The sequence below is a fragment of the Tachypleus tridentatus genome, chromosome 4 (genome assembly GCF_004210375.1).
Source record: "Tachypleus tridentatus isolate NWPU-2018 chromosome 4, ASM421037v1, whole genome shotgun sequence".
NCBI classification, from domain to species: domain Eukaryota; kingdom Metazoa; phylum Arthropoda; class Merostomata; order Xiphosura; family Limulidae; genus Tachypleus; species Tachypleus tridentatus.
The window spans coordinates 65,748,427-65,762,900 of record NC_134828.1 but is presented as its reverse complement, the minus strand read 5'-3'; the positions used below and the strand labels follow the sequence as shown (position 1 = coordinate 65,762,900).

General features: G+C 34.5%; 1 protein-coding gene across 3 annotated transcripts in view; it reads left to right on the top strand.

The window, feature by feature from the left end:
- The first annotated feature begins 296 nt into the window (after positions 1–296).
- The window catches only part of LOC143249327 (ligand of Numb protein X 2-like), a 128,702-nt gene continuing 114,524 nt past the window's right edge, over positions 297–14,474 (top strand). The window contains exon 1 of one of the 3 annotated variants that reach the window (XM_076498966.1): positions 297–466. The gene's annotated coding sequence lies outside the window, so the exon portion shown is untranslated. Of the gene's footprint in view, positions 478–4,213; positions 4,233–14,474 lie in introns of those variants that run through there. The other 2 variants (XM_076498967.1, XM_076498968.1) reach the window with 2 other exon arrangements.

Here is a 14,474-nt window from a genome sequence, read left to right as displayed (position 1 = left end):
TCGTGTAAGGAAAACATAATCATGTCAAGCTTCAACGAAATAATGATTTCTTTAATTTTAAAGCAAAATTTTATTGAAACATAGATATTAAAAATAAAAATATCATATCACATTTCAGACTGAAAACACACGGAAAATATTTTGTCATTGTGCAACCTAGTGGGCAAACTAGGCTTTTAACACGATTCGTTCAAACTATATACACATCCTGATCACAGCGCCCCTTGTGACACAAATGGGAAATCGATGTTCATTGTTGTAATGCGGCAGTGAATCGTTTTCACAGTAATATTCGCATATGGTCGGGTGATAAGTACGCACTGAAGAATTTTCCCGCGTTTCTGCTGCCGCTTGAATAGGTGGAACTGCTGACAAAACATTTTAAGCTTACGCGTGCGAAGAGGGTGTGGAATGGACTTTAGTTTTGATAACGGTAGAAACTCCTTTCAGCATTATCTAACTACAGGTATGTGAAAGGTAAATTCTTGAAAAATACTCGATAATAATTTTAATCAACATTTTAATTGAAGTCTAGTAAAAAGTATACCGGTAATAAGTTTACTTCAAACTTAGTTCTCAAAGATTTCAAATATATCGTTCGTTTTTCTTTCGAAATTTTATTTGTTGTTAAGGATAAAGTTGCATATCAAGTTATCTGTCCTGGGCTCACCACAGACATCGAATCTAGAATTTTAGTGTAGTAAGTCTTCAAACAACTAGGAGGGTTATTCTAAAATATAAGCATTGGCAATGCATGTTTCGTGACCGATTTTTTTGTAATTGTTAAAGTTATTTTTGTTAACAAGTTGTGTTTCCACCTGTTAAAAATAAGTGTACAATTATGCAACTTTTTGCCGGGAAACAAAACTTTTGATAATGACCTATAACCATTGAGGTGAGCAAATAAAGACGGTAGTATTGAAAGTAAAAACGAAATTATAGACTATCATCTAGTTAGACGATAGAAATAGCTACTTTTCTCATAGTCTCTCTCGCGGATTCAAATATCCGTCACACCAAACATGCTCACCCTATCAGCCGTGGGAGCGTTAAAATGTTACAGTCAATCCAACTATTCATTGGTAAAAAGAGTAGCCCAAAAGTTGGCGGTGTGTGGTGATGACTAGCTGCCTTCCCTCTAGCCTTACACTGCTAATTCTGCTAATTTAGGGACGGCTAGCGCAGATAGCCCTTGGATAGCTTTGCGCAAAATTCAAAACAAACAAACATAGTCTCTCAAATATAATAGAGCATCACCAGCAGTCGTCTGCTCTATTCACATGATTTAAAGGACGATATAGACTCATTAACAATCGTTTGCTCTGTTGACAGAATTTAAAGGACTATGAAGTCTCACTGTCTTTCTTTCTTTCTTTGGAATTTCGCACAAAGCTACTCGAGGGCTATCTGTGCTAGCCGTCCCTAATTTAGCAGTGTAAGACCAGAGGGAAGGCAGCTAGTCATCACCACCAACCGCCAACTCTTGGGCTACTCTTTTACCAACGAATAGTGGGATTGACCGTAACAATATAACGCCCCCACGGCTGGGAGGGCGAGCATGTTTGGCGCGAGTCGGGGCGCGAACCCGCGACCCTCAGATTACGAAGCGCACGCCTTAACGAGCGTCTCACTATCAGTCGTTTGCTCTGTTGGCAGGACTTGATGGCGATAACGACTTACTAGTAATTTACTGCTCTGATGAAAGAATGTTAGGAACAGTTGGATCTCTCGGTATGATGGCTAGTTCTTGTCTGTAGCAACCTTCTTGAGGAGGAAGTAGATTTTGACAAAGTTTTAAAAATAGTAAGTATTCATATTAGTTACAGATATCTGTGTTTGTAAGTACATGTAAAACAGTAGCATTCTTCATCTTTACAAGGTAGATAAAAGGTGAAACTAAATGCTGTTCTGCTTATTGTCGAACTGAAAACAACTTGTCCATGTATCATGATAAACCAAGGGAGTGTGTAAGACTGGAAACAATGAGTTTAAATCAGTCAATCGTATAATAAACGGACACTACAAGTGTCACCTCTAGTGGTATATAGAATTTGTCTGTATAATAGTATTTATTATTACGACTGATGAAGTATGTGAAAAAAAAAAAGCCTTCAGAATGTAATCCGTATATAGAACAAATGTTTAATTGTTTTTAAAAAAAAAGGTGACACCTTTGGCAAGTCATGAGTTTATGCATCTGTTTAGAACATTTGTTAATAAAATGTCAGTTATATGTGTAAAAACTTGTGGTAATTTAAATAACATATCTAAAAATCAAGCAAACATTTAGTTGAAATTTCGTTATCCATTTCTGTTATCCATTAAAAGTCCAAATAAGTCTACTTCGCCCAACTGAGGTTGCTACAACATGTAAACTATGCAGTCTAATCCTACATGAAACCCGGCATGGCCAGGTGGTTAAGGCACTCGACTTGTAATCTGAGGGTCGCGGGTTCGAATCCCCTTTACACCAAACATGCTTGCCCTTTTAGCCGAAGGGGTGTTATAATGTTACGGTTAATCCCACTATTCGTTGGTAAAAGAATAGCTCAAGAGTAGGCGGTGGGTGGTGGTGACTAGATGCCTTCCCTTTAGTTTTACACTGCTAAATTAGGCTAGAGCTGATAGCCCTCGAGTAGCTTTGCGCGAAATTCAAAACCAAACCTAATCCTACATGTATGTTGTCAAAATTACAAAGTTTTATTTTTCACACTGTACCTTTTCAGTTGTGTGTTGGTATTTTAAATTAGTTGTATTTCACAAAGTAAAGCTAAAAATTTCGATACCAGATAGCCCATTGAGTAGTTTTGCGTCTAAGTTGTAACAAAACATTGTACTTTTCTTTATATTTTTCATCACAATGATACAGTCTCCAAGTATGATCTGATTGTTTGCTGTTTAACACAATGAGTTATTTGTTCTGTGCTTAACACGAGTAACGAAACCCCATTTCTAGCGTTTCAAGCCCTTTAGACGTTCCGCTGGAGGCTTTAACTATGCAAATAAACAGTTTTTCATTTTATTTGTTTCTTTGGCAAGATGCTTTTAAGGCTTAGTGTAACTTTTAAAATTTGTTTGTATGTTTGTTTGGATGACTTACAAAGCTAATGTGTCTTTATTTTAACTGTTAATTTGGCAGGATGGTTTAGTGTTTTGTTTTAGTTTTGTATGTTTGGCATAATGGCTTGCAATACTTTGCGTGTGTTTTTTTGAGTTTATTTACAAATTTAATAAGATAGTTTGCAAGGCTTATGTGCTGATGAAACGGATATCTTTAAATTGTATCCTTGGAGAAATGGTTTATAAAGTTAATAATCAGGGAACAATAATGGAGTAACTATAATTTAAAGTAAATTCAAGTGCCAAATGACCCAAGAGGTACATTAAATGTTCAAGCATACTCAGATATAATTAACCAATCCATCATGATTTCTCTAGTTACTAAGGTTACGCAGTTTGATGATATAACAGTAAATATTCTACGTTGTATTTATTACTAATTGTTCCAAACGATTTATTCTTCACTCGTATCCATGATATGCACAACTACGTTTGTTAACCTTTCTATTACATGAAAAGCTTTTCAAGTCTTCAGTGAATTATTACTGTTTTTTATTGCATTAAATCATATCTTGTACTGATACCTTAGTGTAATTTGAAGGAAAACATTGCTTCTATAGCAACTAATATTTGTTGGTAACCGCTTACCAGAATCTGTGTTGATAGTTTTGTCTCCACATAAACTGTGTGTTTGTGATAATTAATTTCACTTGTAGCATTATACGTGTATAAGTTAGTTTTATCTGTAAGTACAACATGACTGGTATTAACGAGCTGTACTTTTAACTGCAACATCACATGTGCTATTAACTACTTTTACTTGCAAAACCATATCTAACTGAATATAACGAACGCACTTCATCCAGAGTAAGAAATATATATGACTTCTATTGTTCATTGCTTTTGATAGGCGTATGACGTGTTTCTTTGAAGTTAAGCATAAAACTGTACTGTGGGCTGGCTATCTGTGTTCTGCACCCCACGGGTATCGAAACCCAGACATTCTATTGTGTCACTGGGGAATTAACCATATGAATTACCATATAAAATTATGTATGACGAGCGTACTTCATTTTGGGTAACAACTCTGTGTGACATCTATCGTTCATTGATTTTAACAGGCATATAGAAAACCACATCTAACTACGTATGGCGAACGTGCTTTATTCAGGGTAAGAAATGTTTTGATTACTTTGATCTTTCATTGCTTTAAACAGTCATATGTAAAACCATATTTAATTAAACATAACGAAACTTCTTCACTTGGAATAATAAATTCGTATCACTTTCGTCGTTCAACACTTAAAGCCCCCTGGTAGCACAGTAGCATGTCTTCGGACTCACACAACAGGGTTTCGATACTTGCCTTGGGCAGAGCACAGATAGCCCACGTAGCTTACGTACAACGCACACTCATCACTTTAAATAGTCATATGAAAACGCATATTTCATTGAATATATCGAATGTTATACGAACTTTGTATAGCTTCATAAGGACTGTGGAAAAGTCAAATTATAGAGTCAACTGTAACATTAATACTGAAATATGCTTTAAACACTTTTGTTCCTCGAACCAGTTTTATTCTTCCCGATCGCAAGCAGGTGAAGGACAAAATTATTAAATATCTGAGCTTTCATACTGATGGTAAATATAAATCTTTGTTTCAATTTTTTTCCATGTCACTTTAACTCCTACAATAAATATCAACATTTCCACTTCATTTACAGTCCATGTAAAGAGTCTCATTAACCTTTCTCTGTGTGCTCAGGTTATCCAAAAAATCAAAATCTTCTGAAGAAAGAGATTTTTTGTCGTCTTTATTGTAGTGAATCTTAATCTGATTGAGTACAATTAGTTTCACCATATGGGAAGTAGAGTCATTGCACTTGGTTTTATATTTCTTAGTTTAATACACACATAAACAATTCTTCGTGTCAAATATATGTGTGTGTGTGTGTGAATGTGATTGCAATATTAACATAAAATATTATTGTCTGAGAATTATAAAAACGTTTCGTTGATAACTGAACTGGACAGCAAAAACAAAATATTTTACTGATTTGTATGAAATAATTTCAGTTATTATTAACTGAACAGTGTTGAAAAGTTGTTCATTTAAAAGTATTAGAACTGATTGTGAATTGAACAGAGGTAATAAATATTTTGTCGGTTTGACTTTAAAACCTTAAATGAAACGACTGTGGATTAAGCAGTGCTAACATAAGTTGATGTTGACTGAATAATGAGAGTTGAAATGAATGATTGTTTACTGGAGACAGCTGGGCAATGCCACAGTTCACAGGACTGTACTAACATAAGTTGATGTTGACTGAATAATGAGAGTTGAAATGAATGATTGTTTACTGGAGACAGCTGGGCGATGCCACAGTTCACAGGACTGTGCTAACATAAGTTGATGTTGACTGAATAATGAGAGTTGAAATGAATGATTGTTTACTGGAGACAGCTGGGCGATGCCACAGTTCACAGGACTGTGCTAACATAAGTTGATGTTGACTGAATAATGAGAGTTGAAATGAATGATTGTTTACTGGAGACAGCTGGGCGATGCCACAGTTCACAGGACTGTGCTAACATAAGTTGATGTTGACTGAATAATGAGAGTTGAAATGAATGATTGTTTACTGGAGACAGCTGGGCGATGCCACAGTTCACAGGACTGTGCTAACATAAGTTGATGTTGACTGAATAATGAGAGTTGAAATGAATGATTGTTTACTGGAGACAGCTGGGCAATGCCACAGTTCACAGGACTGTGCTAACATAAGTTGATGTTGACTGAATAATGAGAGTTGAAATGAATGATTGTTTACTGGAGACAGCTGGGCAATGCCACAGTTCACCGGACTGTGCTAACATAAGTTGATGTTGACTGAATAATGAGAGTTGAAATGAATGATTGTTTACTGGAGACAGCTGGGCAATGCCACAGTTCACCGGACTGTGCTAACATAAGTTGATGTTGACTGAATAATGAGAGTTGAAATGAATGATTGTTTACTGGAGACAACTGCGCGATGCCACACTTCACAGGACTGTGCTAACATAAGTTGATGTTGACTGAATAATGAGAGTTGAAATGAATGATTGTTTACTGGAGACAGCTGGGCAATGTCACAGTTCACCGGACTGTGCTAACAAGATCCCTTGCTGATTTTTACAATTATAAGATTATCGTTATTAACACTATGATATTTGAAGCTTTTGTTGTGTTGGCCATTACGAAATCAGCTGTAATAATATAGCCCTTTGTTGATTATATGATGATAACAAAAGTTACTGATGATTGGACATTAAGAACAGACCTTGTGTCTCAAGACGGCTGGTATGGGTATTAAAACTTTTATTAAAATAAACTAGAGAACAACTTTATTAACATGAAGATGACCTAAGAAGGTCGAAACGTTGTTCTCTATTTTAATAAACGTTTTAATATCCACACCAGCCGTCTTGAAATACATTATTACTTCAAGTGGGTCTCTCGTCAGCAAGAAGAACAGACCTGGTTATAACATTAACTATTACTGACTAGCTAGTGCTGAAAGTTTATTCGACTATACAACGTTTATAATCAAAACAAATAGTTTCGTGATATTAAATTCCTTGAAACGTTTTATGTTCCAAAAAAAAATGGTCATAAAGTCTTGTTGACAGGACAGCGAGAGTAACTTACAGTGTTATTTCAAAGTGGATCGGCTGTTTTTCATCTTCTTTTTAAAGGAACAAGGAATGTTAGAAGGGCGCTTCGTACAGTAGTTTTCCTCCCTAAGTTGTTTATATGAGCATTACTCACTTAAGTAATTTTATTATTACTGTCGAATGGATGCTCATTTACACATTTAATTACAGATTTCGAGAACTTCAATGTTGTTGCCTTTCAGAAAGAAACTGATTAATTCTTGCCTGTATATCAGTTTACAATCTTCAAAACATTTGACCTGCTTTGATTTAATAAAATAATTGGTTTGGAAACGTATATACATGCCTACTAAACAGTATATATGCGTGTGCATATGCATATATACGCACATGTAATGTTCGTCAACTGTATATTAATTTATAATACATGTATATATATATAGCTCAAAGATCCTTAATGTTTTATACGGAACTCATGGGTAGACAATTATTTCTTACGAAAAGAGCCAGCGTTAAGTCGAGGCTTGGAATGCCTAATGTGTAACGAACCGAAAGTTATAATAGAGTTAGAAGAAAATGGTGACGTGTATAAGATAACCAATGACTTTTCCAATACCAGTCAGTTACATTTAAACTAAATGTTGACTGAACTGTAAGGGAGGAGCTAACTGTATAGTGTTATTAGAAGGTACTATTGTTACTGTTGATTGGATAATATTAAAGAATGTTTTACAAAAAAGCAATACATAATTATAATGTTTTCTAGTTTTGTGGCAAAATATTAAAGGATAGGTGGCGCCGAACCTCAATATGATGCAGATATGCAAGTTACCATAACAGTCTTTTGATCGATAAAACCTCATAAAAGAAATATTTCTTGATTTTATGCAGTTAAAAGAAACAAAGAGGTGAAAAACACAAACAGCTAAAGAAAAATACACGAAATATATGGAATAAATAAAGCAATTCCAGTCAGGCTATTATATTCTGAATAACACAATACATGTGTATAGCAAAATAACTTAGTGGGTAACAAATACTGTTTTATAAAATTAATACTTGAAGCTTAGTGAAACCACAAAAATACAGTATTGAAGTAAAGAAAGAGGATAGTACGTTTCACAGATATTTCATTTAATAGCAATTATGATTTCGCCAGATGTCTTTTAGGGCGAAACCTTGATCATTACTAAATGAGATATTTGTGAATTTCACAATTATCTTTGTTCTACTAAATTTTGTGAATTTTTTTTATTTAATATTATCTTCAGAAAAGTTAAAACAAAAATCTATACAACAAATAAAGAATTTACTCATTTTACTGTAATACTTAATATATATAATAAAGAGACAGTTGTCAAGTGTTAATTTAATTTAATTTTTAATGTCAGCACAAACGCTGAAAAGTTTAAAAATCAAATGATCCACTAAGTGCACGAAGGACATGACGATATGTTTTGCAAATTTATTTTACCGTGTTTCTTTTTTTGTAAACACAGCCTTGTAATTTTACCAATTTATGTTTTCGTCACTAGGGGCCAAAGTGGCAGAATACAACTCTTTGTGTTTTTTTTTCAATTTCTCGCTGAGCTACACGAGGGTTTTTTCTGCGCTAGCCGTCCTTAATTTAGCAGTGTAAAACTAGAGGGAAGACAACTAGTCTTCACCGCCCACCGTCAACTCTTGAGCTACTCTTTTACCAACGAATAGTGAGATTGACCATCACATTATAATTCCCCCACGGCTGAAAGGGTGAACATGTTTGGTGCGACGGTAATTCGAACCCGAGACCCTCAGAACGCCTTAACCCATCCGGCCATGCTGAGCCTAAAGTACACAAAGGACAAATTGTGTTCTGCTCTCTACGGATCTTGAAATGCGGTTGTCTGCGTTGTAAGTACGCAGACAAACAGCTGTACTACTGAGGGGCCCAACTGTATAGAAATCAACGATTACATTGTCTTATTATCTTCTAAGTCATGAAAGTTGACCTGGAATTACGAAAATGTTCTATCAACTCTGAGCCCATTGAAAGCAAGTGAAACAAACTAGAATTTATTCAATACCTTTGCAATTTTCCTGTGGTTAAGAGCTAATTAGGATTAGAATAACCAGCTAATGAGGATTTATTTAAAGTTTAATAATTTATATTTTACATAATTCACTTAGGAAAGTATTCGTTCAGATATTCTCTTTACAGCCTCCTGCTGCACTGTGTTTGTCTTTACGGCCTCATACTGCACTGTGGTTTGTCTTACGGCCTCATGCTGCACTGTGTTTTGTCTTTACAGCCTCATGCTGCACTGTGTTTGTCTTACAGCCTCATGCTGCACTGTGTTTGTTCTTACAGCCTCATGCTGCACTGTGTTTGTCTTACAGCCCCATGCTGCACTGTGTTTGTCTTTACGGCCTCATGTTGCACTGTGTTTGTCTTACAGCCTCATGCTGCACTGCGTTTGTCTTACGGCCTCATGCTGCACTGTGTTTGTCTTTACGGCCTCATGCTGCACTGTGTTTGTCTTATTGGCCTCATGCTGCACTGTGTTTGTCTTTACAGCCCCATGCTGCACTGTGGTTTGTCTTTACGGCCTCATGTTGCACTCAGTTTTGTTCTTACGGCCTCATGCTGCACCAGTGTTTGTCTTACGGCCCCATGCTGCACTGTGTTTGTCTTTACAGCCCCATGCTGCACCAGGGTTTGTCTTTTTCTGGCCTCATGCTGTGCATTTCAGGTTTGTCTTTTACGGCCTCATGCTGCACTGTGTTTGTCTTTACAGCCCCATGCTGCCTTGTTTTCTTCTCTTTACAGCCCCTCATGCTGCACTGTTTTCTCTTTACAGCCCCCATTGCTGCACTTGTTTTCTTTACTTGCCTCATGCTTTACGCACCTCCAGGGTTTGTCTTTACAGCCCTCATGCTTGCACTGTTTTTCTTTTACGTACTTCATGCTGACCTCAGGTTTGTCTTTACGGCCCTCATGCTGCACTGTTTTTCTCTTTACGGCCTCATGCTGCACTGTGTTTGTCTTTACGGCCTCATGTTGCATTGTGTTTGTCTTACGGCCTCATGTTGCATTGTGTTTGTCTTACGGCCTCATGCTGCGCTGTGTTTGTCTTTAAGGCCTCATGCTGCACTGTTTTTGTCTTTGTAACAGGTTTAAATAACTAATTCCTGAGCTGTTGTTTATTTCTATTATCTTTATAATTACAGTTTGGTTTGATCGTTACTAAACACAAAGCTACACAATAGTCTATGATCTGCGAACCACGTGTATCGATTCCCGATTTTAGCATCGTATGCCTGTAGACTTACGGCTGAGCTTATGGAGATGGGAGCAGAAATAGGGTGATCACAATATTAGTAAACGTTAGTAACCATATGTTTCTGCAGTGTATTCAAGAGAAGCGTTAGATACTAGTTGGTTAGTTTTACCCGAAAACATACAGCTTTTATCAACCTACCAGTTTCCAATATGGCTTTGGTCGCATTCGGAAATAAAAGGTTTTCGAACATAAAATAAGATAAATTATTATTTTTAGGGGTGAAAATTGATGTATCTACCTTTTCGTTACTGCTAAAAGAATTAGAATGAATTGCAAAGTTTCGGATGAAAGTAAAAAACTTAGAATCAGACCTTCTTGAATGTTTATTGATTCTTCCAAACTATCTGTATATATAATCATAGTAGCGCCTGCATTTGTATTATAACTCATTCGGTTTGACTGTTATACAAAAACAACAGCAGCAAAATAGAGCGCAGTCTAGAAATATTAAATTTGTGGGTAGAAAACAAATAATAAATAATAAATATAAGTATAAGTATAAATATAAATTCTAAGCGTGTCGATAGGAAATAAGTAATTCTGCAATTTCGATGTCAGACTGAGCGATGTCTCTTTTGATTAGATAATGAACCGTAACAGAGATTCACAAGGGTTGTGTGAAATTTACCGTTTTATATAATATAAATCTCTTCACGTTCTTTGAACTTAAACTTTGTAACTATAGTAAACTATTCTAAAACTAAGAAAATATTATTATATGTTCTCTTGCCCATTAACATCATCAGCACAAAATATTACAGGTTACAAAAAAGTGAATGTTAATATATTACTTTACGCTATAATAGCGTAACTATCGTGTGACGAGGGATTTTAGAAGCTTATGAAAGCACAGCAACACCAAGTATTACATCTCACAAAAACCATTAAGACAGCCCAATTGATACAAAAATTAACTTATACGAAAAGATTGTTGAATGTTTGTTTGTTTGTTTTGGAATTTCGCACAAAGCAACTCGAGGGCTATCTGTGCTAGCCGTCCCTAATTTAGCAGTGTAAGACTAGAGGGAAGGCAGCTAGTCATCACCACCCACCGCCAACTCTTGGGCTACTCTTTTACCAACGAATAGTGGGATTGACCGTAACATTATAACGCCCCCCACGGCTGAAAGGGCGAGCATTTTTGGCGCGACTCGGGCGCGAACCCGCGACCCTCAGATTACGAAGCGCACGCCTAGATTGTTAAATTATTTGCTACAAACGTAGAACACTTTAGAATGTACATCACAGAAATAAGTAACCAATGCCTATATATTCTACTGTTGAACGTGAGTTCACGATGTATTTACAGGACATCTTTACTTTACACACAAAAAATTGAAAACTTCTTTTTAAAACTAAGTATTTGATGTATAAACATTTCTTTTCAACATTTTGTTATTGTTGGTTATGATTATTCAACGTTCTATGAGATTAATGCAACAATATTTGTGAGACCTCGTTTTGTGTATCAATAGAAAATATCAACGGTAGTTAAGGTTAAATAAGTTTGATACTTAATGTAATGTAGGAAATGATACTGGCCTGAATTCAGCATTGAATAAAACTTCTGATGCAGCTTTATGAGTTATATTCACTATTGTTAAAGTAACCATGCAAACAGTTTCTGTTTTTTAAATTTCAACATTTAAAAGTCCGTTTAAATCATTATACTCACATGTTGAGAGTTGTGTTATTATATAAAATGGAAATTCTAATTTAAGTCTTATTTATATAAAAGAACACGAAGTGACAAAAATATAAAATAACTTTAGTGATACGAATACAATACTAACAAATATAGGCTGCATCTGTATATCTCACTAACTTTGTGTTACTTTCACTAACTTAACTTACTTCACATTTATTTATAACACACGATAGAAAAGAATCTAGAAACATGTAGTTCTTTAGCAACAACAATATTAAACACGACGAGAGAAACTTAAAAGATTCAAGTAAGATGACATTAACAGTATTACAAAACCCTTGTACAACATTTCAAGTACACTCACAACGTACGACTCGTATAAGTACATAACAAACTTGTCATAATAAATAAACTTAGTATTTCGAAATCTAAGTTCACGGGTAGTCCAATTCAATTTACACTTCGATCAACGTGTGTTATTGGGTTACACTAGTTTCGGAGAATTCCATTCCTCATCAGTAACCCTGAAATAGAAATAAGCTAGATCTATATCTTAGTGTAAAATAACAAACATGCTGTTAGTGTGAGCGTACTCTAGAATCACTATGAGAAAAGCCTATACACAAGATAGGTTGATTTTATGGTGAATACAAAGCAGTTTCACACAAACAGTTTGAAACTTGTCATAACTATATTTTTAAAATAATTAAATTTTAACACTTTTGTTATGAAAATAAATAATAATTAAAAGTCAAATCGCTAAATAAGCTAAATAATAACGTTTAAACTGAACAGTCTTGTATATCCAATACGACATTTGCTGATAATACATGTACATTTAGCTCTACTAATAGAGAAAAATTAAAACTACTTGGAAACAGTTGGAAATTGGATTTGAAAATAATCTATTTAAAACAAAATATATATTTTATATTCAAAAATGAAACAAATATAAATGAAAACTATTTTAGATTATATATTCGTAATAGTTGGTGTATAATTAATAATAATTGTAAATGTTCGCAAATGAAAAGTGTTTCAGAAATTGACAAAATTTATGTTGGAAGCACATGTTAAGGGTTTGGCAAAGACACTCAAATTTATGTTCGTTAAAATCTATCTTTTGGAAAAAAAAAATGTTAAACGTCTCGATATTAGGATTTTTTTTAAAACAGCCAGTAATTAGCTATGTGATTTTGAATGGGAAGGAGCAAATCAAACTACACTAAATCCAATTCAGTGATGTCGAGAAAACCCACTTGTAGAGAAATATATATGCAAAAACGGCTCATTTGGGTTGAGAAACAAGTAGAAAAAGGAAAACCAGATTCAAAGAACATAAAACGTCACCTTCACACGTTTCCGAACACAGCAAGTCAAATAAGCACAACATAACCATAGAAAACACTCAAATACTAAATAAAGAAACAAACATAAACAAACGCAAAATTAAAGAAGCCTTACTTATACAACAACTTAAACCCAAAATAAACCAATATAAAGGAACGCCTTTACACCTATATTAATATAATAAAATAAATAAAATTATATATTCAAACATCTAACACGGCCCTCTACGTTCCGACACTCAGTTGCACAACCCCTTTCAAACATGTGGTCAGCTACCGGTCAGTTACCTCTTTCTTTGTGAACCTGACGATGACCGAAGAAGGTCGAAACGTTGTTCGCTCTTCTATGTAAAATATTTTCTCAACCCAAACGAACCGTTTTTCCATATATATTTCACTAAATCCAATTGTTTCATTACAAAATAATGTCGTAACTTGCAATATCAAATAATAAAAAAATGAAATGATTTATAAAAGGTATATTTTACGATAAATATTTCATATGAGATATTTATTGGCCCGGCATAGCCAGGTGGGTTAAGGCGTTCGACTTGTAATCTGAGGGTTGCGGGTTCGAATCCCGGTCGCACCAAATATGCTCGCCCTTTCAGGCGTGGGGGCGTTATAATGTGATAGTCAATTCCACTATTTGTTAGTAAAAGGGTAGCCCAAGAGTTAGTGGTGGGTGGTGATGACTAGCTGCCTTTCCTCTAGTCTTACACTGCTAAATTAGGGACGGCTAGCGCAGACAGCCCTCGAGTAGCTTTCCGCGAAATTCATAAAAACAACCAAACATATATTTATTGATATATAAAATACAACTACTTGTAACGAATAAAAATTATTATTATCAAATAAAAATATGTTTTTCTCTAATGGAATACAGAGATTAGAATATAAAATTTCAATAGTTTAAAAACTTATGTATAAACATTTTTGTTATATAAATATTTAATAATTTACTTTTAACTATAAAAATAGAAATAATATGTTTAAATTTAAAATATGAAAAAGAGAATTTATGTTTTACTATAAAAATATGGAAGATTTATTTAAAGTAATAAAATTAATTATTGTTATTTTAATGTTTAAGTGGTTAAATATTGAATAATTAATGTTATTAACTCGAATGAGCCAAAAGCTACTGGATTAATAGTACTTTTGTTTACAGTTTATATCTTAATTTGTATTGTATTTTGTTATATGTTTATTGTGTTGTATAATCGCATTAAATATTAAAGAAATGTTAAAAATATCCGAACAGACAACGATAAACATTCGCTTCATTTTGAAGTTGCTACAAAAATCAAAATAATCTTACCTGGATCTGAGTTTTGTTACATAATGTCAGTAAACCTGTTTTCATATTATAAATTTTATACTACCGTGCATTTTACCATCACATTACTAGCTTTTAAATGCAATTTAGTTTG